This window comes from Pongo pygmaeus, chromosome 11 (assembly GCF_028885625.2).
Source record: "Pongo pygmaeus isolate AG05252 chromosome 11, NHGRI_mPonPyg2-v2.0_pri, whole genome shotgun sequence".
NCBI classification, from domain to species: domain Eukaryota; kingdom Metazoa; phylum Chordata; class Mammalia; order Primates; family Hominidae; genus Pongo; species Pongo pygmaeus.
Genome location: NC_072384.2, coordinates 104,072,764 through 104,098,907, shown reverse-complemented (window position 1 = coordinate 104,098,907; position 26,144 = coordinate 104,072,764). Strand labels below are relative to the sequence as shown.

Genomic DNA, 26,144 nt, shown 5'->3' with positions numbered 1-26,144 from the left:
TTTTTTTAAACACAAACAGCACCAAAGGAAGAGGGAAATCAGTCAGAGGCCTTGGGGATTCAAATGGAGGAAATCCTCCAACAGGATGAAGCTACACATCCTATAGAAAGTACACAAACAGCATTGTAAGCTGGACGTTGTTATATTTCTCTGAAGTTCTACCTTTTCCAAGCTCTTTAAACCATGAATTGTTTTATTCTGCCAAAATAGATGAGCTAATAATTTGGCTGCCTGCTATTAAAGGAGATTAAAAGACAAGCAGAGAAAAGTTCCATAAATAAAACATAACCAAAATATTTCAGTTGATTTAAATATAGTCTTAGCACTTTAGAATTGATAATACTATCAGGTTCAAATGTTGAATAACAAATAATCAAAATAAGAGTGTTGAGTTGAAACAGCTGTCAAATCGGCCATTTAATGAAGGAGAAAAAAATGTTCCAATTGTTTCATAATGTGAAGACATCTGAATGTCTGATAAAATTTTTAACTTTTCAGATTGGTATGGAGGGGAGCATTATTATTGATTGCCATTGTCTAGCCTTTGATTGTTCTGAATCTAGAAAACTGGACTTTTACTTATTTTCTGAAACTTTGCCCCAAGATAGATCTCTATGTTCCGGTATAACAAAAATTTTTTTTAATAAACAAACAAGATTCATGGCTTCGAAATGTCTTATATGGACCTTCAAAGGCTTCATGGTGCACCACCATTGGTGGGATGTGCCCTTGGTTTAGACTCTTAGAAGCAATCATGTGTTTTTCCCTCTTACCCCTGCCCTCTGACCTGCATCCTATTGAGAGGTGACAGCGTGCTGGCAGTCCTCACAGCCCTCCTTCGCTCTCGGCACCTCCTCTGCCTGGGCTCCCACTTTGGCGGCACTTGAGAAGCCCTTTAGCCCACCACTGCACTGTGGGAGCCCCTTTCTGGGCTGGCCAAGGCCGGTGCTGGCTCCCTCAGCTTGCAGGGAGGTGTGGAGGGAGAGGCGCGATTGGAAACCGGGACTGCGCGCGGCGCTTGTGGGCCAGCTGGAGTTCCGGGTGGGCGTGGGCTTGGCGGGCCCTGCACTCAGAGCAGCCGGCCGGCCCTGCCCACCCCAGGCAATGAGGGGCTTAGCACCCGGGCCAGCGGCTGCGGAGGGTGTACTGGGTCCCCCAGCAGTGCCGGCCCACCGGCGCTGCTATCGATTTCTCACGGGGCCTTAGCTGCCTTCCGGCAGGGCAGGGCTCCGGACCTGCAGCCCCGCCATACCTGAGCCTTCCACCCACTCGTGGGCTCCTGTGCGGCCCGATTCTACCTGATGAGCGCCACCCCCTGCTCCTCCACCCCCAGTCCCATCGACCACCCAAGGGCTGAGGAGTGCAGGCGGCACTGGGACTGGCAGGCAGCTCCACCTGCAGCCCCAGTGCGGGATCCACTGGGTGAATCCTGAGTCTGGTCGGGCTGTGGAGAACCTTTATGTCTATCTAGCTCAGGGATTGTAAATACACCAATCAGCACCCTGTGTCTAGCTCAGGGTCTGTGAATGCACCAATCGACACTCTGTATCTACCCACTCTGGTGGGGCCTTGGAGAACCTTTATGTCTAGCTCAGGGATTGTAAATACACCAATCAGCACTCTGTATCTAGCTCAAGGTTTGTAAACACACCAATCAGCACCCTGTGTCTAGCTCAGGGTTTGTGAATGCACCAATTGACACTCTGTATCTAGCTACTCTGGTGGGGCCTTGGAGAACCTTTGTGTGGACACTCTGTATCTAGTTAATCTAGTGGGGAGGTGGAGAACCTTTGTGTCTAGCTCAGGGATTGTAAACGCACCAATCAGCGCCCTGTCAAAACAGATCACTCAGCTCTACCAATCAGCAGGATGTGGGTGGGGCCAGATAAGAGACTAAAAGCAGGCTGCCCCAGCCAGCAGTGGCAACCTGCTGGGGTCCCCTTCCATGCTGTGGAAGCTTTGTTCTTTCGCTCTTTGCAATAAATCTTGCTACTGCTCACTCTTTGGGTCCATGCTGCTTTTACAAGCTGTAACACTCACCGCGAAGATCTGCAACTTCACTCCTGAAGCCAGCGAGACTAGGAGCCCGCTGGGAGGAACGAACAACTCCAGACGCGCTGACTTAAGAGATGTAACCACCGCAAAGGTCTGCAGATTCACTCCTGAGCCAGCGAGACCACAAACCCACCAGAAGGAAGAAACTCCGAACACATCCGAACATCAGAAGGAAAAAACTCCAGACGCGCCACCTTAAGAGCTGTAACACTCACCGGGAGGGTCCGCGGCTTCATTCTTGAAGTCAGTGAGACCAAGAACTCACCAATTCCGGACACACTATCATGACTAGAGATGTGCACCAACACCAAACCCAAAAAGTTAACCCTTTTTTTTTTTTTTTTTTTTGAGACGGAGTCTCGCTCTGTCGCCCAGGCTGAAGTGCAGTGGCGTGATCTCGGCTCACTGCAAGCTCCTCCTCCCAGGTTCAAAAGATTCTCCTGCCTCAGCCTCTGGAGCAGCTGGGACTTCAGGTGCCCGCAACCACGCCCAGCTAATTTTTTGTATTTTTAGTAGAGACGGGGTTTCACCGTGTTAACCAGGATGGTCTCGATCTCCTGACCTTGTGATCCACCCGCCTCAGCCTCCCAAAGTGCTGGGATTACAGGAATGAGCCACCGCGCCCAGCCCAAGTTAACCATTCTTTAACCCAAAAAGCTAGGTGGGTTTTTGCTTGTTTGTTTTGTTTCTGTTTTCAAACCAGGCACGACCTGTGGTGACCAGCAATGGGAAAAATGGAAGGAGCTCTCTAATCCTGTCCGCAGCTTCCCTGCCCATCACTTGTGCACACCCACATCCCCCTCAGGCCCACAGGGTTACTTTATGATGACCACTGGCATGTTTAGATTTCTCAGATGTAGGAAGAACTTCAAAGCACAAATTCCTTTCATGGGGACACAAGTTTTAAACTATGTTTCATAACTGTGAGCAATAGAAAAAATGGGGCCATCTAGGGATACGCTTAACATTCCTGGGACTCTGGACATACCACAATGTTCACATAATTCTGTAACTAGAATGTTATAGTAAGCTTTTTGCTCTAAGCAATTCATGGCAGATAATTTAAATAGACATCAAATCTAATGTGTTGTGAAGAGAAATGCTGCCTGTGGCTCCTTGGTTCTTTATATGAGTCAGTGTATGCAAGTATCTAGTGTAGTTCCTGGCCCACATTAGACCTTGAGCCCTTCTTCCAAATGAGCCTCAGCTCCACAGAGGCTGTGAAATGCCTCCAGCTAGTTTCCCTCCCATTGCAAACAGATCCTGGCCTAACACCCGCTCAAAGTCCGCTTATGTCACCCCATCTGTGTTTCTCAAAATCGGATCTACAGCCCACCTCCATCTCAAGCACTCGGTGGAGTGAGAGTTAAAAATGCAGATTTCTAGGCCCTTCTCCAGCCCTTCAGAATCCAAAGCTCTGGGAAAGGGGCCTAAGGATCCACCTTTTTATCAAGCTCCCAAAGTCATTCACTAAAGCTTGAGAATCCCTGATACAGAGCTTCACAGTTCTATCCCTCTATTAACTTAAACCCTGGAAAAAGAATTTCTGCACAATGTCAACAGAGCCTATTACAAAAATGACTTCATTGTTACTTAAAGTTATGCTGTCTGTCTTTATGGATGTCTAATTCAAGAGCCATCTGAGGTCTCATTTCAGTATCTTTTATACTGAAGTTAAGATTCTGTTCACTCCATAAATCTCTGTATTTTATACAAGAACCCATACCATTAATTGGTGATTTCATTTATTTGCATGGAGAAAAAAAATTATCTGCTGATGGATTTATTTGCTTCCTGTTGTCAGAAAATGAAAAACATATAACTGTGTTTCTCTTACAGCTTTAGCTACTGGAAATCGTGTAGCAATTTTCTTGCCTAAGTGTGGCAATCTGTTCAATTCTGTGCTCCAAATATATTTACTGTTTCTTCTCCTTTGGGGTGAACTCTGTTTTGTTTCACATTTAAATGGCATAGGCAGTGACTTCTGAACCACTTTAGACAGGGTATAAATTTTTACAAACTAGAAAGCATTTTCTTGCAGTGTTGTATTCTTGGCATGCAGCAATTCCTGAATAGCCACTTGAGTCCAGATAAGAACTTGCTTGTTATAGGATGCAGGACTAGTAGTACTGTGTTCTGTGCAATGAGTCTCTTCATCGGTTTGGATACTTGGGTCCAATTACATTTGTTTTGCTCATCTGCTTTTACAAATGCAAGCCAGAGACAGGGAATTATGATGCGCTTCCAATGCTTTCAGAATCCACTCGCCCTTTGTAGACCATGAATTTCTGAAGCAACATAGCGTCTCCATGGCTACCTGACAAAATTACTAAGGCTGCCAGCGCCTGCTTCTATGTGACTGAGTGTGAACTAAACAAATTACTACAGCCAACACAAGTAGAGGATTTGCATCTCTGACTCCTGTAGGGGGAGATGTTGAGCATCCAACTGAGGCCCAGCAATATTCCTGGCAGCGGCTGTATCAAGATTTGCTTTGGTGGTAGCCAAACCCTCATGCATAGGACATAGCCCCATGAGTCATTTTCACCCCCAAACCTCCTACTGTTTATTAATCACTTATGGCAACCACATACTCATGGTGAAGTTTTAGTCGGAACAGCAATGAATTTTGCTTAACTTTGCTTCCCTGTACGAGTCCTGTGCTTCCCTCAGCACCCGACACGAAAGCACTAGTTACTTAACCGAGCCTTTCAATGTCCCCAGAAGTTTCTTTTTAAATTATTTTATTTATTTTGTTTTTACAAAATTCAGGTGGTAAAAATATGGAATGCTTCAGGAATTTGCGTGTCATCCTTGCACAGAGACCATGCTAATCTTCTCTGTACCATTCCAATGTTAATGTATGTGCCGCTGAAGTGAGTACCCAGAAGTTTCTTTATACATACCTATCATGAGACAGCTTCCATTTCAGTCCAACTCAAACACAATGAAGAAATCCTCTTTGAAATATCCCTGCTGAACTGTTATTATCCACACCACCTAATAACAAAATTCCTTAAGGGCAGTATGGCCTAGGGTTTAAGTGCACACACTTTGGGTTCAAAAAGACCAGGATTCAAATCCTGGTCCTGCCTCTTACTATATGTGTGTCATTGGGCAAGTTACACAATCTCTCTAAGACCAATTTCTTCATCTGCAAAGCATGAATATTAGTAGTACTATTTCAAGAGTAGTTGTTATAACTAAATGATTTAAGAATTTAGCACATAGTAAGCACTTAATAAAATAGTATTTATTAGTACTCACAGAGTAATCTGCTCTGAGATGAACAGCTCTATTGATAGCAAGTTCTTTCTTATACTAAACAGATAAAACTTTGTCCCATTTGTCTCACTCTTTCTTCCTAGTTCTGCCTTCAGAAGCTATCCAGAATAAGTATATTCCTTATTCCACACAACAGCACTTTAAATATTTGAGGGAGCTATTGTGTGCCTCCTTTCATATATTTGAGAACAGGTATCATTTTTTTCCAGTTTGACTTTTTCTAGTTCCTTCAACTGTGTCCCACATGACTTTGGATCTGTCACCATCTGTGGCAGAGCTAGCTAGATGCTCCCCAATCCCATTTCCTCTTCTTGGGCATATAAGAATACCCTAGCCATTGGGTTGGGGCATGTGGCTGGGTTTCGGCCAATAAAGCAAGATTAAACGTATGTGTGCTACTTCTATGCCAGGCCATGTGTCTTATGAGATCTTCCTTGATCTCTTTCACTCATTGACTTGCTTAGTGCAGAGGATCCAGTGGAAAATTCTCAGGACACATAAGAGGCATGGAATCTGTGAGATGGAAGAAGCTTGAATCCCTGTGTCAGCACATAGAAGGCTACCTCTCGTGCACCTGTCAGACTGTGGCATGAGTGTTGTATTAAGCCATTAAGACTCGAGGGTTGGGCCAGGTGCAGTGGCCCATACCTGTAATCCCAGCACTTTGAGAGGCTAAGGTGGGAGGACTCCTTGAGTCCAGGCATTTGAGACCAGCCTGGGCAACATAGCAAGAAAATTTAAAAATTAGCTGGGTGGGGTGGCTCTCTTGTAGTCCCAGCTACTTGGGAGGCTGAGGTGGGAGGATAGGTTGAGCCCAGGAGGTCGAGGCTGCAGTGAGCAATGATCACGCCACTGCACTCCGGCCTGGGTGAAAGAGCAAGACTTTGTCTTAAAAAAGAAAAAAAAAAAGCTTGAGTGTTTATTTATCACTGCAATATATCCTAGCCTGCCATGGCTAATACATCTTTGTAGTCACCATTCTCCGGACATGCACTATCCTGTCAATGTCACTTTTAAAAGATGATATCCAGAAATGAAAACAACTTTTCAAATGTGACCTGATCCTAATGGAATAAAACTGGAAAACTACTTCCTTCTTTTGTTGTTGTTGTTTTTTTCCTGAGCACCATATTTTTTTTTTTCAGTGCTTTCCAAAGTTGCCTTATGCTTAGCAACCACATTACACATACACAGGTGGCAAAAGCTACATTTGTAGTTAACTAAAAACACTGCAGTATTTTTCAAGCCAACTGCCATCAAGCTAAGTGTGGCACAGTCAGTGTTCACCAAATATCCCATTTGCTTTCCTGCACTTCCCAGCCTCCCTCACAGTTTGGTTGGGGCCATGTTTATAGTTTCAGGAGCAGAAATAAAGTGTCACTCCTGGGCCAAGGCAGTTAAAAGCCAGTATGCCTCTTCCATTCCTCTCTTCCCCTGCTGCAGATACCTTGGAGGACACATTCCACGTGAAGGTAGGCTTCCCATCAGACTTTGCATCAATGAGAAATAAATGTTTACTCTTTAAAATACTGAAATTTCACAGTCTGTTTGTTGTGGTATCTAACATTAGTTAACCTGACTCCTCAGTGAGAGGTGAAGCCAGCTGGACTTCCTGGGTCGAGTGGGGAGTTGGAGAACTTTTCTGTCTTACAAGAAGTTTGTAAAATGCACCAATCAGTGCCCTGTAGCTAGCTAGAGGTTTGTAAAATGCACCAATCAGCACTCTGTAAAATGGACCAATCAACAGGACATGGGTGGGGACAAATAAGGGAATAAAAGCTGGCCACTCCAGCCAGCAGTGGCAACGTGCTTGGGTCCCCTTCCACGCTGTGGATCCTTTGTTTTTTTGCTTTCGCAATAAATCTTGCTGCTGCTCACTCTTTGTGTCCCTGCCACTTTTAAGAGCTGTAACACTGTGAAGGTCTGTGGATTCATTCTTGAAGTCAGTGGGACCATGAACCCACCGGAAGGAATCAACTCCAAACACACCAGGCTGCTACTTGCGCACTTTAATTTTTGCACTTTTGCACTTTAATTCAAAACTTTGTATTTATTTTTATTAACTTTTAAATTTTTTACTCATGAATTACATACCTACAGAAAAGTGCCATATCATAAGTGAATTAATTCAATAAATTTTCACACACCCACTGAATGCACATGTGTAACTAACAAAAAAAAACTACCAAACCTCAGAAGCCCCTTCACACCCTCTGGCAGCTACTATCTGCCCAAGAGTAATCACTCCCCTGCCTTCTAGCAGCACAGATTATTTTTGTGTTTTTGCATATTATATACACGGAATCATACTGTGTGTACTCTCTTGCCCAGTATTACATTTGTAAGTTTCATCCACAATGTCTTTTTTTTTTTTTGAGATGGAGTCTCAGTCTGTCGCCCAGGCTAGAGTGCAGTGGTGCCATCTCGGCTCACTGCAAACTCCGCCTCCTGGGTTCATGCCATTCTGCTGTCTCAGCCTCCCGAGTAGCTGGGACTACAGGTGCCCGCCACCATGTCCGGCTATTTTTTTGTATTTTTAGTAGAGACAGGGTTTCACCGTGTTATCCAGGATGGTCTCGATCTCCTGACCTCATGATCCACCCGCCTCGGCCTCCCAAAGTGCTGGGATTACAGGCGTGAGCCACCGCACCCAAATTTTTTTTTTTTTTTTTTTTTTTTTTTTTTGAGACGGAGTCTCGCTCTTTAGCCCAGGCTGGAGAGCAGTGGCGCTATCTCGGCTCACTGCAAGCTCCGCCTCCTGGGTTCACGCCATTCTCCTGCCTCAGCCTCCCAAGTAGCTGGGACTACAAGCGCCCGCCCCAACACCCAGCTAATTTTTTGTATTTTTAGTAGAGACAGGGTTTCACTGTGTTAGCCAGGATGGTCTTGATTTCCTGACCTCGTGATCTGCCCGCCTCGGCCTCCCAAAGTGCTGGGATTACAGGCTTGAGCCACCGAGCCTGGCCCCATTCACAATGTCTTGTATGGCTATTGTTGGTTCATTTTTGTTGTTAGAAATACTCCATTATGTAATTATACTGCCTCTTCATTCTCTTAATGGTATATTTGATAAAAGAAAATTTCTTAATTTTAATTAGTCTAATTAACCAATTTTTTTCTTTTAATTATCACATTTTATGTCCTGTTTAAGCTATCCTTGCCTACTCCAGAATCATGGACTCGTTCTACTACATTTTCTTTTAAAAACTTTATTGTTTTACTTTTAAAATTTAGATTGACAACTCACCTGGAGTAAAATTTGGGGGCATCATATAGGCAGAAATCAAAATACACTTTTTTCGTTTGGATATCCAGCTGACCCAACACCTTTTATTGACAAGACCATCGTTTCTGTTAAAGGATGCATTGAAGGACTTTTTTTTTTTTATCATAAGTCAGGCAACATGCATGTGTGGATTCTGTTTCTAGACTTTCTATTCCGTTTCTTTTGGTCATTTTGTCTTTCCTTTGCCAATACTACATGTTTTAATCAGCCTTGATATATCTGATGATGTATATCTTTTAATTTTGTTCTGCTTCTAAAATACTTTTACTATTCTAGGTTCTTTGTATTTCCACACGTATTCTGAACTACCTGGGCAATCTCTGCAAAATAATCTGTAGTGTTTTGACCGGAATTCTTTTGAATCTACATTAATTTATTTGTGTAGAACTCACTTCTTCCCCTCCCCGCCCTGCCCCCTGCCCCCCGCCCCCCGAGATGAAGTCTCGCTCGCTGTGTCGCCCTGGCTGGAGTGCAGTGGCGTGATCTCGGCTTGCTGCAACTTCCACCTCCTAAGTTCAAGCAGTTCTCCCTGCCTAAGCCTCCTGAGTAGCTGGGATTACAGGCACCCGCCATCACGCCCTGCTAATTTGTGTATTTTTTAGTAGAGACGGGGTTTCGCCATGTTTGGCCAGGCTGGTCTTGAACTCCTGACCTCAGGTGATCCACCCGCCTTGGCCTCCCAAAGTGCTGGGATTATAGGCTTGAACCACCGCACCTGGCCAGAACTCACTTTTTTATAATACTGAGTCTTCGAACCCATTAGTCTGGTCTCTTCCTCTGCTTGTTTAGGCGTTCTTTTAATTTCTCCCAATAATGTAATGTTTAGGGTAAGAGTCTCGCATGTGTCTTTTGTTACATGTATATCTAGGTAGTTAATATTTTTTGCTGTTGCAAATGACATTTTATTTTCTATTTGTTTGTTGCTGGTATATAAACATACAATGATTTTTGTATGTATGTCTTGTATCCAGAGACCTTGCCAAATTCATGTATCAATATAATTTGTCTGTAGATTCTTTTAGACTTTCTACATATGCAGTCATGTTATCTGTGAATGATGACACTTTGTTTCCTCCCTTCCAAGCCTTATGCCTCTCTCTAGTGCATTTTATCTTTCATTTTTAAGTCTAAAATTCCAACTGGTTGAGGTAATTTCAAATCATGATTTTATAACCCAGAATTATTATCTGCTTCCCCACAATTTGTCAAATTTGTGAATAACAAAGGTGCATGCTGTGTAACAAAGGTGCATGCTGTGTGCTCATTCAAATCAGTGTCCAGTAAAATTTTTTTTTTTTTTTTTTTTTTTTTGAGACAGAGTCTCGCTCTTTCGCCCAGGCCGGAGTGCAGTGGCACGATCTTGGCTCACTGCAAGCTCCGCCTCCCGGGTTCACGCCATTCTCCTGCTTTAGCCTCCCGAGTAGCTGGGACTACAGGCGCCAGCTGCCGCGCCCAGCTAATTTTTTGCATTTTTCGTAGAGACGGGGTTTTACCGTGTTAGCCAGGATGGTCTCGATCTCCTGACCTCGTGATCCACCCACCTCGGCCTCCCAAAGTTTTGAGATTATAGGTGCGCGCCACCATGCCCAGCCAAAAATTTTTAAATAAGGCTGAAAACAAAGCCGTGTAGAAGACCCCAGGAGATTTACTTCCAGGTTGAAACTAATCAATTAGTTCTCTTTGGATGCAAGTATTCAAACTATCACTTGATCCATCTAAATGTGTCTCAGTCAGTATCCATTTCTTCTCTAAAATATCATGAGATATTTCATAAAATTTTACTTGAAATCAATGTATATTATGGGCTGACAATTCTCTTATCTCTTTAGACTGAAGATCTTATGAAAGATGTAAAATGTTTATTTACTCCTCTCTTAATGAATAACTATGCTGACCTCTTGGTGATGACTACTTCTCTTTCTAAGTAATCATAAAATATCTGCATAAGAATTTATTCTGGCATTTTACTAGGAACCTATGTTTTCATGGATATGAATTTGCTGGAAGCCACTTTTCTCTCCTTTGGGGGGACTTCATGTACCAAGCTGCTCATCTCTAGTTTCCTATCATGTTTCCTAGCCTCTACCGCTTTTAAGAAATTATTAATAATGATTTGAGAGTGCTAATAATGCAAGTGACTTCAGTTCTGTGAGTTATAATCTGTCTGTGGTTGAGAATGTAAATTCCCTCAATGCAGCAAGTAAATATCTAATCATGTCCTCATTTAGTGTATCGGTCAGGGTCCCGGCAGGACATAGAATCCCCTCCTCACCCCTAAGAGGGATAACATGAAGAGATTTTACAGAAGGACAACTTACAGGGATGTGGGCAGAGTTAAGGAAACAGACAGGGATGGTGCAGCACCCAGAGATAATGAAAAGCTGGTTAAGACTCTGAATGAGTCAGGGTGGCAGAAAGAACTAGATGACCCACTTAAACTAGGTAATTGAGGGAAGGGACCACTTACAAAGCTGTGGGCAGTGTTTAAGATATACAAGAAGTGATGGTTCAATATCTTGGGGCTAGTAAGGACAGGGGAAGTGAATATCCCTGGGTCTGAATGAATAAGTGGAGGAAACTATTGTTAGAATCCACAGAGATTGTAGTATAGGACAGTCCTGACAGCAGCACTGTGTGGCCTTTCGTAGAGGCCCACTGCCCACAGCCAACCCAGCATTGTTGGGGAGGGGGTGTCAGAGGTATATGAGGACAGGGGAGTGAATGCCCCAATCTCACCCTCCTCACTCTGAAATCCTGCTGATGCCTCTTATTGGCCGAGCCCACTTGGATGCCAGAGGAAAGGGAGGCTTTTAGTGAAGTCCATACAGGAGAGCCACCTGGGGACAGAGCAAGGTGGAGGATCGGGGTGAGTGGATTCAGAAGAGCAAAGAATAGCCAGCACAGCCCCTTAAGCCCAAAGGGCAAGAGAAGGAAGTGTTGTTCCTAGAACTGTCTGCAAAATGAAACTGGAACAGGAGGAGGGTCCATTGTTGTGAAGGAATGAGACAACAAAGGTGCTGGGGAAGGTGCTGGGAAGAAACACCCCAGCCTCTCTCTCACCCAGCTCTGAACTGTCCACCAGTGCTTCCCACTGGCCAAACCCAACAAGAAGGCAATTAGCAAGAGAGCCCATGTGACACAGAGAAGGGTAGAGATGAAGATGAACCAGCACCCTTAGCCTGAGGAATCCTCTTAGCCATGTTTACCTCACATGCCTCAGTTGAGAGGTTAGTTTATTTCACATGCCCCAGTTCTAAAAAAACAGGGAAATAAAATCAGAATTGAGTGACTCTGTCTTTTTAGTGTCATCTGATATACCAACCTGGCCAAATAGTAGGCTCTCCTTCCTTTTTCTCCTATTAGGAAGCTCTTCAAAAGTTCTTTGTGTTATCTTTAGAATTCCTCATGAGTCATTGCATTCCAGGTTTCAGACACTCACACATTTAAAAAATATTTATAAGCTTTTGCCTAGTGGTAAACTCTGTGCTAGAAAATCATGGGATATGGCTTTGAACAAGCACTGCCAGAGTGCAGTGCACAGGTGACCTCGACTCAAGGACCCTACAGACCACTCTTCCTCCGACCGTCCTACGGACAATCTCTTTCTAACCTGGGAAAGTCCTGTGCTCCCGAGACACTCTGCCCCTACCCAAGAAAGCTGTCTTCCTTTTTGCTTAAGGACTCCTAAAGCCTCAAATTCTTGGAAACAAAAGCTAGAAAGTCTTAGATATTTTACCACACTACAAATCTCTTCCAAGACAAGGAAGCTTAGGGTCGCTTTCTTTCTCAAACAGGGATAATTGGAAAAGAGAAAACATCATGAGAAAAAAATATAAGAACTGATGACCCAGTGACATTTGGCTGCTTTCTCATCTTCCATTACTTGGGTGTGTCCTTTTAAACTCTGAGCTCACCAGCAAGTTCCTCTACCACTTCACTGTCTCTGTTAGTTGTTTCCACTTCTTCCTCACTGTAATCATTTTCAACACATTCTCAAAATTTCATTTTAAGAAATGCCCATCCACTTTGTATCATCTATCCTTTTGGAGTCTCTGGTCATGAGAAAACCCCAAAAAACATTGTGAAATGAGTTTTCACATATAGGACAAACCCAATATTGGCCTCATTGACTATTCAATGGCCTATAAAATGGGTATAATCACTTTTTCCCCCAAAGTTGGCTTAACTTTCACAGCAACTATATTTTCATTGCTAATCAATTATTTCAGAGATACAGTTCTTCTCATTTTATCCTCTGTATCCTGGAGGATTGAATCATCAATAAATCTGTTTTTTAAAAGAGAAAACACATAAATTGTTTATTTTAGGAGACTGAGACTTCCAACAAAAGTCCAGTGGTGCTATTCAGTGCATAAGAATAAACAAACTTAAATATATACCTGACAATAAATAATAGCACATTAAACACGCCAACGTGGAGTTCGCAAGCCAAAGTTGCCCACGAGGGAGTCCTCTGTCTTGTGGAAATAGTCCTGCATTAGTACTTTCACCCTGGTTAGCCAATGGCTGGAAGCAGCCCACAGGAAGTTTGGCCTCGGTGTGAACACAGTGCTATCCAGTAGGATAGCAGCTGGCGTCATCAGGCAGTTGTGTTCCCTGCATCAGGATGTCTGATTAATGTGTTTGCATGGCCATCACAACCATGTAAATAGATTAAAATTAGAAAAGCAATAAGATTAGCTTTTAAAATAAAAAGATGAAAAAATACTTGTTTTAGTCCAATGTTCATTTGTTATTTTTAAAAAATACTTAGCAAACTGGTGTGATTCCGTCCTGCGTGGCTGTTCTCCTGAGCAGCGCTTATCTCCATCTGCCTTTTCTCCCACCTAAGTGCATGCTGCCACCCGATGGAAGATTTGATGGACATGGGCATGAGCCTCCTGAGGCCCCAGAACTATCTTTTCGGTTGTGAACTAAAGGCCGACAAAGATGATCACTTTAAGGTGGATAATGATGAAAATGAGCACCAGTTATCTTTAAGAACGGTCAGTTTAGGGGCTGGTGCAAAGGATGAATTGCACATTGTTGAAGCAGAGGCAATGAATTACGAAGGCAGTCTAATTAAAGTAACACTGGCAACTTTGAAAATGTCTGTACAGCCAACGGCTTCCCTTGGGGGCTTTGAAATCACACCACCAGTGGTCTTACAGTTGAAGTGTTGTTCAGGGCCAGTGCGTATTAGTAGACAGTGCTTAGTAGCTGTGGAGGAAGATGCAGAGTCAGAAGATGAAGAGGAGGAGGATGTGAAACTCTTAAGTATATCTGGAAAGCGGTCTGCCTCTGGAGGTGGTAGCAAGGTTCCACAGAAAAAAGTAAAACTTGCTGCTGATGAAGATGACGATGATGATGAAGATGATAATGATGAAAATGATGATAATGATGATTTTGATGATGAGGAAGCTGAAGAAAAGCACTAGTAGAGAAATCTATATGAGATACTCCAGCCAAAGATGCACAAATGTCAAATCAGAATGGAAAAGACTTAAAACCATCATGAACACCAAGATCAAAAGGACAAGAATCCTTCAAAAAACAAGAAAAAACTCCTAAAACACCAAAAGGACCTAGTTCTGTAGAAGACATTAAAGCAAAAATGCAAGCAAGTATAGAAAAAGGTGGTTCTCTTCCCAACGTGGAAGCCAAGTTCATCAATTATGTGAAGAATTGCTTCCAGATGACTGAGCAGGAGGCTATTCAAGATCTCTGGCAATGAAGAAAGTCTTTTTAAGAAAATAGTTTAAACAATTTGTTACAAATTTTCCGTCTTATTTCATTTCTGTAACAGATGATATCTGGGTCCTTTTTATAATGCAGAGTAAGAACATTCCCTACCATGTTTGATAAATGTTGTCCAAGTTCCATTGCCAAGAATGTGTTGTCCATAATGCCTGTTTAGGTTTTAAAGATGGAACTCCAACCTTTGCTTGGTTTTAAGTACGTATGGAATGTTATGATAGGACATAGTAGTAGCGGTGGTCAGACATGGAAATGGTGGGGAGACAAAAATATACACGTGAAATAAAACTCAGTATTTAAAAAAAAATACTTAGCAAATAGGACCCGAAGTGAAGATACTTCACTGGAAAAGCACATCTACAAAAAAAAAAAATCCAAAAGAATATGCAGAAACACTATCGTAACTAAAAAGAGGGTTTGGTGAGAATGTTGGATATAAAATCAATATGTAAAAGTCAGTCTCCCTCCTCTCTCCCCTCTCCCTCTTCCTCCTCTCCCTCTCCATCTCCCTCTCCTCTCCCTCTCCCTCTCCCTCCTCTCCCTCTCCCTCCTCTCCCTCTCCCTCTCCCCTTTCTTAGGTCTCCCTCTCCTTCTTTTTTCGGTCTCCCTCTGTTGCCGAAGCTGGACTGTGCTGCCGTGATCTCGGCTCGCTGCAACCTCCCTGCCTCGGGCTCCTGTGACTCTCCTGCCTTGGCCTGCCGGGTGCCTGGGATTGCAGGCGCGCGCCGCCACGCCTGAATGGTTTTTGTGTTTTTGGTGGAGACAGGGTTTCGTCGTGTTGACCGGGCTGGTCTCCAGCTCCTGGCCTCGAGTGATCTGCCTGCCTCGGCCTCCCGAGGTGCTGGGATTGCAGACAGAGTCTCGCTCACTCAATGCTCAATGGTGCTCAGGCTGGAGTGCAGTGGCGTGATCTTGGCTCGCTACAACCTCCACCTACCAGCCTCCTGCCTTGGCCTCTTAAACTGCTAAGATTACAGCCTCTGCCCCGCCGCCACCCCGTCTAGGAAGTGAAGAGCGTCTCTGCCTGGCCACCCATCGTCTGGGATGTGAGGAGCCCCTCTGCCCAGCCGCCCCATCTGGGAAGTGAGGAGCGCCTCTGCCCGGCCGCCATCCCGTATAGGAAGTGAGGAACGTCTCTGCCCGGCCGCCCATCGTCTGCGATGTGAGGAGCGCCTCTGCCCGGCCGCCCGGTCTGGGAGGTGAGGAGTGCCTCTGCCCGGCCGCCACCCCGTCTGGGAGGAAGTGAGGAGCACCTCTGCCCGGCTGCCCCGTCTGAGAGATGAGGAGCACCTCTGCCCGGCCGCCCCGTCTGGGAAGTGAGGAGCGCCTCTGCCTGGCTGCCACCCCGTCTGGGAGGAAGTGAGAAGCGCCTCTGCCCGGCCGCCCATCGTCTGGGATGTGAGGAGCGCCTCTGCCCGGCTGCCCCGTCTGGGAAGCGAGGAACGCCTCTGCCCGGCCGCCCCGTCTGGGAGGTGAGGAGTGCCTCTGCCCGGCTGCCACCCCGTCTGGGAGGAAGTGAGGAGCACCTCTGCCCGGCTGCCCCGTCTGGGAGATGAGGAGCACCTCTGCCTGGCCGCCCCGTCTGGGAGGTGAGGAGTGCCTCTGCCTGACCGCCACCCCATCTGGGAGGAAGTGAGGAGCGCCTCTGCCCGGCGGCCCCGTCTGGGAAGTGAGGAGCGCCTCTGCCCGGCCGCCCCGTCTGGGAAGTGAGGAGCGCCTCTGCCCGGCCGCCCGTCTGGGAGGTGAGGAGTGCCTCTGCCCGGCTGCCACCACGTCTGGGAGGAAGTGAGGAGCACCTCTGCCCGGCTGCCCCGTCTGGGAGATGAGGAGCACCTCTGCCCAGCCGCCCCGTCTGGGAGGTGAGGAGCGCCTCTGCCTGGCTGCCACCCCGTCTGGGAGGAAGTGAGGAGCGCCTCTGCCTGGCCACCCCGTCTGGGAAGTGAGGAGTGCCTCTGCCCGGCCGCCACCCCGTCTGGGAGGAAGTGAGGAGCGCCTCTGCCTGGCTGCCCCATCTGGGAAGTGAGGAGCGCCTCTGCCCAGCCGCCACACCGTCTGGGAAGTGAGGAGGCCTCTGCCTGGCCACCCTGTCTGGGAGATGAGGAGCGCCTCTGCCCAGCCGCCCAGTGTGGGAAGTGAGGAGCACCTCTGCCCGGCCGCCCTGTCTGGGAGGTGAGGAGCGCCTCTGCCTGGCCGCCACCCCGTCTGGGAGGAAGTGAGGAGCGTCTCTGCCCAGCCGCCCCCTCTGGGAAGTGAGGAGCGCCTCTGCCCGGCCGCCCCGTCTGGGAGGTGAGGAGCGCCTCTGCCCGGCCGCCCCCTCTGGGAAGTGAGGAGCGCCTCTGCCCGGCCGCCCTGTCTGGGAGGTGAGGAGCGCCTCTGCCTGGCTGCCACCCCGGCTGGGAGGAAGTGAGGAGCGCCTCTGCCCAGCCGCCCCGTCTGGGAGGTGAGGAGCGCCTCTGCCTGGCTGCCACCACGTCTGGGAGGTGAGGAGCGTCTCTGCCCGGCGGCCCCGTCTGGGAAGTGAGGAGCGCCTCTGCCCGGCGGCCCCGTCTGGGAAGTGAGGAGCGCCTCTGCCCGGCCGCCCTGTCTGGGAGGTGAGGAGCGCCTCTGCCCGGCCGCCCTGTCTGGGAGGTGTACCCAACAGCTCCGAAGAGACAGCGACCATCGGGAGTGGGCCATGAGGACGATGGCGGTTTTGTTGAAAAGAAGAGGGGGAAGTGTGGGGAAAGGAAGGAGAGATCAGATTGTTGCTGTGTCTGTGTAGAAAGAGGTGGGCATAGGAGACTCCATTTTGTTCTGACTAGGAGAAGTTCTTCTGCCTTGGGATGCTGTTGATCTATGGCCTTTCCCCCAGCCCCGTGGTCTCTGAAACATGTGCTGTGTCAACTCAGGGTTAAATGGATTAAGGGCGGTGCAAGATGTGCTTTGTTAAACAGATGCTTGAAGGCAGCATGCTCTTTAAGAGTCATCACCACTCCCTAATCTCAAGTACCCAGGGACACAAACACTGCAGAAGGCCGCAGGGACCTCTGCCTAGGAAAACCAGAGACCTTTGTTCATGTGTTTATCTCCTGACCTTCTCTCCACTATTATCCTATGACCCTGCCACATCCCCTCTCCGAGAAACGCCCAAGAATGATCAATAAATACTAAAAAAAAAAAAAAAAATGTAAAAGTCAGTTGTATTACTGTACAACATAAACAAAATATTAAGAATTGTATCTTCAATAAGGTTTTTTAAACTTTCTTCTTGAAGTTATTGCATATATTTTCCGAATTTATTCCTAGATATCTTATTTTAATTCTTTTTAAAGTGGTATAGTTTTAGAACACTAAATATATGCAGAGGTATGCTATGTATTTAGATGTGAAAATTTAATGTATAAATATATGTAAGTATATAAATACTTTCTCCCCAAATTGACCTTTAAAGTTAATGAAATTCCAATCCTAATACCAACAAGATTTTTCATAGAACTTGGTAAGTTAACTCTAAAATTTACATAAAACAAATAGCCAAGGTACTCCTGAAGAGGACCATCAGAAAGCAAGATTTATTATAGAGCCATAGTTATTAGGGGAAGTCAATTTTAGGTCAACAAAATAGAGTTAACTGAAACAAAATAGAGAGTCCATAAATAGACCCACATCCACATGTGGGTGGCATTACACATCAGTAAAATGGTGGAACAAATGAAGATCTACATTGAAAAAATAAAAGTGTATCCCAACTTCATACTATCTTCAAAAAAATCAATTTCAAATACATTGAAGACTTGTATGTGAAAGACAAACTTAAAAACCTTTAGAGAAAATATGTTTATGATCTCAGGTAAGAGATTTTTTTAAATGGAACCCAAACACACAAACTTAAAAGGAAAACACTTTGAGCAGAAATTATCAATTTTATCTCAGCCAAGAAGACATCATAAAGGTCATGTAAAGATAAGTCACAAAATGGAAATATGCGCTTGTAACACGTAAATAACAAAGAACCAGAATTCAGAAAATATTAAGAACTCCTTAAAGTAAAGGAGAAATAGGGAGAAAAAAAACACAGAAAAAAATGGATAGAAGGCTTATACTAGAATTTTACATAAGAGAAAACATAAATAGCCAAAAAACATAAAATGTACTCAACCTCATTTGTAACCTGAAAAATATGAAGTAAAACACATCGAGATACTTTTTTTTTTTTTTTTTGAGATGGAGTCTCACTCTTGTCGCCCAGGCTGGAGTGCAGTGGCACGATCTCGGCTCACCGCAACCTTCGCCTCTTGGGTTTAAGCAATTCTCCTGCCTCAGCCTCCTGAGTAGCTGGGATTACAGGCGCCTGCCACCACGCCCAGCTAATTTTTGTACTTTTAGTAGAGACGGGGTTTTGCCATGTTGGCCAGGCTGGTCTCAAAGTCCTGACCTCAGGGGATCCGCCCACCTTGGCCTCCCAAAGCACTGGGAGAGATACTCTTTTATACCCATCAGACTAATAAAAATTAAATGAGTGAGGAAAAGGAAACCTTTAACAACTATATTCAGGTATAACTGATAAACAAAGAACTAGACATATTTAACGTAGGCAAGTTGATGGGTTTGAACAAATACAAACACCTGTGATATCATCACAATTAAGATAATAGACATATCCAACACTGCCCAAAGTTTTATTGTGCCCCTTTTTTTGTTTTGTTTACTCGTTTTGTTTTGTTTTGGTTTTAGCAGTACAAACACTTGAGATTTATCCTCTTAACCAATTGTTTTTTGTTTGTTTGTTTGTTTTTTGAGACGGAGTCTCTCTGTCGCCCAGGCTGGAGTACAGTGGCGCAACCTCAGCTCACTGCAAGCTCCGCCTCCCCGGTTCACGCCATTCTCCTGCCTCAGCCTCCCAAGTAGCTGGGACTACAGGCGCCTGCCACCACGCCCAGCTTATTTTTTGTATTTTTAGTAGAGACGGGGTTTCACTGTGTTAGCCAAGATGGTCTCGATCTCCTGACCTCATGATCCGCCCACCTTGGCCTCCCAAAGTGCTGGGATTACAGGCGTGAGCCACCACGCCCGGCCCTCTTAACCAATTTTTAAGTGCACAAGACTATATTGTTAACTATAGGCACAATATTGTGCAGATCTCTAGAACTTACTTGTCTAGCATAACTAAAACTTTATACACTTTGACAGCAGCTCCCCACTTCTCCCAAGCCCTGGTCCCTAAACCACTATTGTATTCTCTGCTTCTATGAGTTTGACTATTACAAATACCTTATACAGCTATAATCATGCAGGATTTGTCCTTCTGTGACTGGTTTATTTCACTTAGCGTACTGTCCTCCAGGTTGAACCATGTCACAAATGACAGGATTTCCTTCTTTTTTTAAGGCTGAATTGTATTCCGTTGTATGTACATACCACATTTCCTTCATCCGTTCATCTGTTCATGGATATTTGTGTTGTTTCTGTATCTTGGTTATGGTGGAAAAAAAAACTGCAATGAAAGTGGGAGTGCTATGATCACTTCAAGATCTTGATTTCAATTATTTTGGATGTAAACCCAGAAGTAGGATTCAAACATTTTAATGTTTGAAGGATTCTCCATACTGTTTTCTATAGTGGCTGCACCATTTGATATTCTTATCAACAATTTTTTTTATAATAACCATTTTTACAGGTATAAAGTGATATCTCATTGTAGTTTTGATTTGTATTTCCCTCATAATTAATGACGTTGAGCATCTTTTCATATATTTGTTGGCAATTTGCATGTCTTCTTTAAAAAATGTCTGCTCAAATCTTTTGCCTATTTTTTGTTGTTGTTATTGAGTTGTAAGAGTTTCTGGCTGGGCGCAGTGGCTCAGGCCTGTAATCTCAGCACTTTGGGAGGCCGAGGCAGGTAGATCACGAGGTCAGGAGATCAAGACCATCCTGGCTAACACGGCAAAACCCCATCTCTACTAAAAATAGAAAAAATTAGCAGGCGCCTGTAGTCCCAGTTACTCGGGAGGCTGAGGCAGGAGAATGGCATGAACCCGGGAGGTGGAGCTTGCAGTGAGCCGAGATCACGCCACTGCACTCCAGCCTGGGCGAAACAGCGAGACTCCATCTCAAAAAAAAAAAAAAGAGTTTCTTATATATCTTGGAAATTAACCCCTTGGCAGATATATATGGTTTAAAAATATTTTCTCTCATTCTTTTTGTTACCTTTTCATTCTGTTGTTTCCTTTACTGTAAAGATTTTTAGCTTGATGTAGTCCCACTTGTCTATTTTTGCTTTTGTTGCCTATGCTTTTGGAGTCATGTCCAAGAAATCAACACCAAGACCGATGTCAACAAGCTGTTCTTTTATGTGTTCTTCTAGGAGTTTTACAGTTTCAGATAATCCTAAACATTGCTAATGGTAAAGAGGATTGACACAACAACTGGAAAACAATTTGCCATTATCTAGAAAAGTTGAAATTTAACACTACCTAAAATGCAGCAATTCCACTCCTAGATATATATCCTTTAAAGAAAATCTCCCATTCATGCACAAGGAGACATACAATAGCCTGATTCCTTAAAATAGGAAAACAACAACAACAACAAAAACAGAAAACAATTAAAATTGGGGGGATATATTGAAACAATGGAAAAACTGTAAGAGTGGAAATGAATAGCATCAGTATGGATAACTATCTCAAATCTAATACTGAGCAAAAAAGCAAGTCGCAGAAGAAAACATAGAATATGATTCTACATAAAGGTCAAAACGTGCAAAACTAAAAAACATTGCTTAAAAATGCATACATATATGTTAAAATTAAAGAAAAGCAAGAAAATGATAAAAACACAAATCAATGTTTATCTCTGATAAGGAGAGGGAGATGGAATAGAGGATGGATGCAAGGAACTTCCCATGTAGGCAATCTTCCATGCAATAGAAAATAAATATTTTCTATTTCTTAGTCTAGGACAGATGTATACAGGTTTTCATTACATCATCATACTTTGAACCACATATATATGTGTGCACACATATTATACATTTATTATTTGAACTTTTTATGGATGGTGTACTTTGCCAAAAAATAATAAAACACTTTTGAGAAGAAAAAAAGAAAAGCTCATGAAGGCTTTTGACCCTTTACCTTTCTTCCCGAATGTGACACAGATATGATTCCTGAAATGAAGCAGATACCTCGCAAGTTTGAGGACAATAGCCAAACCCTAAAATGGTGGCATCTGAAGACAGAAAAAGCCTGGGTTTTGATCATGTGATTCAGCTCCTGTACCAGTCATGGACAACCTACCAAACTTCTTGTGATGCTATTACCAAAACTCCAAGGGTTTGGTCTACGTCCTGCTGCTTGCTGCACAGAAAGCCAATTGCTGAGATGCCAATTACTGCCAGGGAAGAAGGCTTTAATCAGGTGCTGCAGCTGAGAAGGTGGAAGAGCAGTCTCAAATCCATTTCCTTGACCAACTGAAATTAGGGGTTTACCTAGCAGGGAAGAAATGTAACTTTGTGTGGGAAAACAGGAACTACTGAGAGGTAAGGAAGCAATTATGACAAGTGAGGGGTCTGGCATCTCATTGTCTGGATGGATAATCTGGTGAGTTTCAGTTATTTGATACTTTCTGAGAGTCCTGAGGGTTGTTTCCTAAGTTAGGAACTCAGATAAAACAAATGTAAGTTTCAAGCTTTGAGACCAGAAGGGCTAATTGCTATGTTTATCAACAACAACAAAAAAAAACCTGTCTATGGGACTATTGGGTCAATTTCTATGTGAGGTATTTGTTACTAAAGTAGACCTGTATTTTGTACTTATCTGAATGAAATCTTTAAGAATAGAGTATTAATGAAATTCTTTGAATTGTAGTCCCAACTATAGTCTTCTCTCGTGATCTTCAGATCACATTCTTGTCAATGACAGGTTTTTGGTTTTGGGTTTTTTTTTTTTTTTTTTTGGAGACAGAGTCTCACACTGTTGCCCAGGCTAGGGTACAAGGGTGAAATCTCAGCTCACTAGCTCACTCCAATCTCCGCCTCCCGAGATCACATGATACTCCTGCCTCAGCCTCCCAAGTAGCTGGAACTACAGACATGCACCACACAATTTTTGTATTTTTTGTAAAGACAGGGTTTCACCATGTTGCCCATGCTGGTCTCAAACCCCTAGACTCAAGGGATCCACCTGCCTTGGCCTTCCAAAGTGCTGGGAGTACGGCCTTGAGCCACCACACCTGGTGATATGTTGATTCTTGAATCAGGCCTAACAGCAACAGACCAACAACAAAGCATTCAAATTCCTCTGGTGCTAGTTAATTCCATTTTAAATTACACTTTCTATTTCAACCACATGCTTCGTTAACTACACATCTACTGGTGTAGCTCATTGTGCTCCTAACTCATTACTACATAGATCCATGCAAATTCTGAAATATCAGGAAATGCAAAGCTCCTATGGAGAAATATGTTCTGGAACATTATCTGCAAATGTCTCCTATAAAAGACCACTACAAGAAATGTTTTGTGTCTGGGCACAGTGGTTCGCACCTGTAATCCCAGCACTTAGGGAGGGTGAGGCGGGCAGATCACAGGAGGCCAGAAGTTTAACACCAGCCTGGCAAACATGGTAAAACCCTGTCTTCACTAAAAATACAAAAATTAGCTGAGCATGGTGGTGTATGCCAGCTACTGGAGAGGCTGTGATCCCAGCTACTGGAGAGGCTGAGGCACAAGAATTGCTTGAACCTGGGAGGCGGAGGTTGCAGTGAGCCAGGATTGTGCCACTGCACTCCAGCCTGGGCAACAGAGTGAGACTCTGTCTCGAAAGAAAAAAATAAATAAAAAAGAAAAAGAAAGAAATGTTTTCTGTATCTATGAAAAATATATGTTTAGAGATCTCCTTACTTGAGATAGAAAAAAAGTATGGCTTCTGGGCATAGTGTGACCTGAATTTCTCCTCTCCATTATTCATAAGCCTTTTCCTTTTTATGGTTGTTTTTGTTTAAGACTCACACTATGAAAATATCTCCTTGAATTCAATAGCTTCAAAACTTAAAATTATGTTTCTTGACTCATCAAAGTCTAGTAGTCTAACGATATCATGCTTGATGTGGCTATACAAACACACACACACACACACACACACACACACACTACAGATTAAACCTTTTGTCCTTGAGAATATTATTGTGGAATTTTTAATTCCACATGCCAGAACCATTACGCGAACTCTGCTTCTCTGTTGGTCTTTATGACAGCACTCTGAGGTAGACAATATTGTTCTAATTTCACAGAATAAGGGAACTGAACCATAAGAGCGAAACTCCATGTCAAAACAACAACAACAACAGAGCCTTCAGCCAAGCCTGATCTGTCCTCTCACTGTACCCCCTGCCAGGACAGTATGCGCTTCACCACTTGTTTCCCCACCAACTTGGTTCTGTCCAGGTGCCCAGCTACCGCGCCCACTGGTCAGAAGTGTGGCCAGCGTCTATGCAGGCACTGGGGGCTCTGGTTCCCGGATCTCTATGTCCCGCTCCACCAGCTTCCGGGGTGGCTTGGGGTCCAGGGGCGTGACTGCAGGGATGGCCGGGGGTCTGGCAGGAATGGGAGGCATCCAGAACGAGAAGGAGACCATGCAAAGCCTGAATGACCGCCTGGCCTCCTACCTGGACTGAGTGAGGAGCCTGGAGACGGAAAACTGGAAGCTGAAGAGTAAAATCTGGGAGCACCTGGAGAAGGGACCCCAGGTCAGAGACTGGGGCCACTACTTCAAGACCATCGAGGACCTGACTCAGATCTTCACAAGTACTGTGGACAATGCCCGCATCATTCTGCAGATCGACAATGCCCATCTTGCTGCTGATGACTTTAGAGTCAAGTATGAGACAGAGCCGACCACGTGCCAGTCTGTGGAGAACGACATCCATGGGCTCCACAAGGTCATTGATGACACCAGTGTCACTCAGCTGCAGCTGGAGACAGAGATCGAGGCTCTCAAGGAGGAGCTGCTCTTCCTGAAGAACCACGAAGAGGAAGTAAAAGGCCTACAAGCCCAGATTGCCAGCTCTGTTGACCGTGGAGGTAGATGCCCCCAAATCTCAGGACCTTGCCAAGATCGTGGCAGACATCCAGGCCCAATACAACGAGCTGACTCAGAAGAACTGAGAGGGGCTAGATAAGTACTGGTCTCAGCAGATTGAGGAGAGCACCACAGTGGTCACCACGCAGTCCGCTGAGATTGGAGCTGCTGCAATGATGCTCACAGAGCTGAGACGTACAGTCCAGTCCTTGGAGACTGACCTGGACTGGATGAAAAATCTGGAGGCCAGCTTGGAGAACAGCCTGAAGAGGAGGTGGAGGCCTGCTACACCCTGCAGATGGAACAACTCAATGGGATCCTGCTGCACCTGGAGTCAGCGCTGGCACAGACCTGGACAGAGGGACAGGGCCAGGCCCAGGAGTACCAGGCCCTGCAGAACATCAAGGTCAAGCTGGAGGCTGAGATCGCCACCTACCACCGCCTGCTGGAAGATGGCGAGGACTTCAATTTTGGTGATGCCCTGGACAGCAGCAACTCCATGCAAACCATCCAAAAGACTCCCACCTGCTCGATAGTGGATGGCAAAGTGGTGTCTGAGACCAATGACACCAAAGTTCTGAGACATTAAGCCAACAGAAGCAGGGTGCCCTTTGGGGAACAGGAGGCCAATAAAATTCCAGCAGTCAAAATAAAAAGAAAAAAAAGCACATAGTCGGTGTTTTCACTTAGCACATTTCAGGCCTTAGAAGAGCCCAAGTAACACACTCATGTCCTTATTTAGGGTATGCAAATGTTCCAGTACACTCTCAAAGTGACAGATGTACTGTCCTACGTGCGTGCACTCATATCCTTCCAAAGCACACACCTTCCTCCCCTTCTCTCAAATGTTTTCAGGTCTCTCTGAGTCAGATCATAAGCTCTTAGGCCAAACCCAACTCCCTTGCCCCTCTTTTTTCCTTTTATATTATATTTAGTACTTATAATCCTTCCAAAACACCCAGAGGTCACCCAGGTGTAGGATATCTCTGACTGTGGTAGTTGTCCTTGTAAACATCACCTATACGTCCCCCAGCACGACCCCCACACTCCCACAGACCTTCATGGCTCATTTTCTCCACTCCAGCCAGAACAGTCAAGCACAAGCCTCACCTAATTTATAAATGACTACATTCTGCAAAAACCTGTCTGGAATCAGAAAACAACCTTGGGTTTGATTTGAGTGTGAAAACCACTATACTCACTTGTTTGTTTAAAAAGTTATGATGTGTTAATCTTTTCAATTTTAAATGAAGAAAAACAGGTGGGAAGGAAACCTCATGCAGTATTATATCATCTCCTTTTGCTACTGTGCTTTGATGCAGAAGTTAGTAGACTTGTAGAGTCTCTGAAATAGAAGAGAACTTAAGGTCAAGTTGATTTAATCCCCTAGCCCATAGTTAAAATGTCATGTGTGCTTGCAAGAAGAGAATAGGCTTGGACGCAGAACAAACTGGGTTGGCCTTGTCATTTCCTAGTCACAGACCTTAAACAAGTTACTTAACCTCCCAGAGTCCCAATTCCCTCAGCCGAAAAAATGAAGAAAATAGTCTGGAGGGTTATTGTGAGGACTTGAGCTGGTATATTTAAGATATTTAACATTGTGCCTAGCACTAAATAAATGATAGCTATGATTTTTATTTACTTACTTAATTCCTACATAGTTCACAAATGATCACCCAGCTTCCTTAACTCCTCTTCAGTGATGA

At 44.6% G+C, this 26,144-nt stretch overlaps 1 non-coding gene and 2 pseudogenes across 1 annotated transcript; 2 read left to right on the top strand and 1 right to left on the bottom strand.

Annotated features, from left to right (window-relative positions):
- Positions 1-4,832: 4,832 nt before the first annotated feature.
- LOC129032356 (U6 spliceosomal RNA) lies at positions 4,833-4,939 on the bottom strand. The gene has a single exon (XR_008501346.1). It is a non-coding gene; the product is annotated as a U6 spliceosomal RNA (small nuclear RNA).
- An 8,532-nt stretch (positions 4,940-13,471) lies between these two features.
- On the top strand, positions 13,472-14,360 carry LOC129032132 (nucleophosmin-like; annotated as a pseudogene).
- A 7,219-nt stretch (positions 14,361-21,579) lies between these two features.
- On the top strand, positions 21,580-25,027 carry LOC129031597 (keratin, type I cytoskeletal 18-like; annotated as a pseudogene).
- The last annotated feature ends 1,117 nt before the right edge of the window (positions 25,028-26,144 follow it).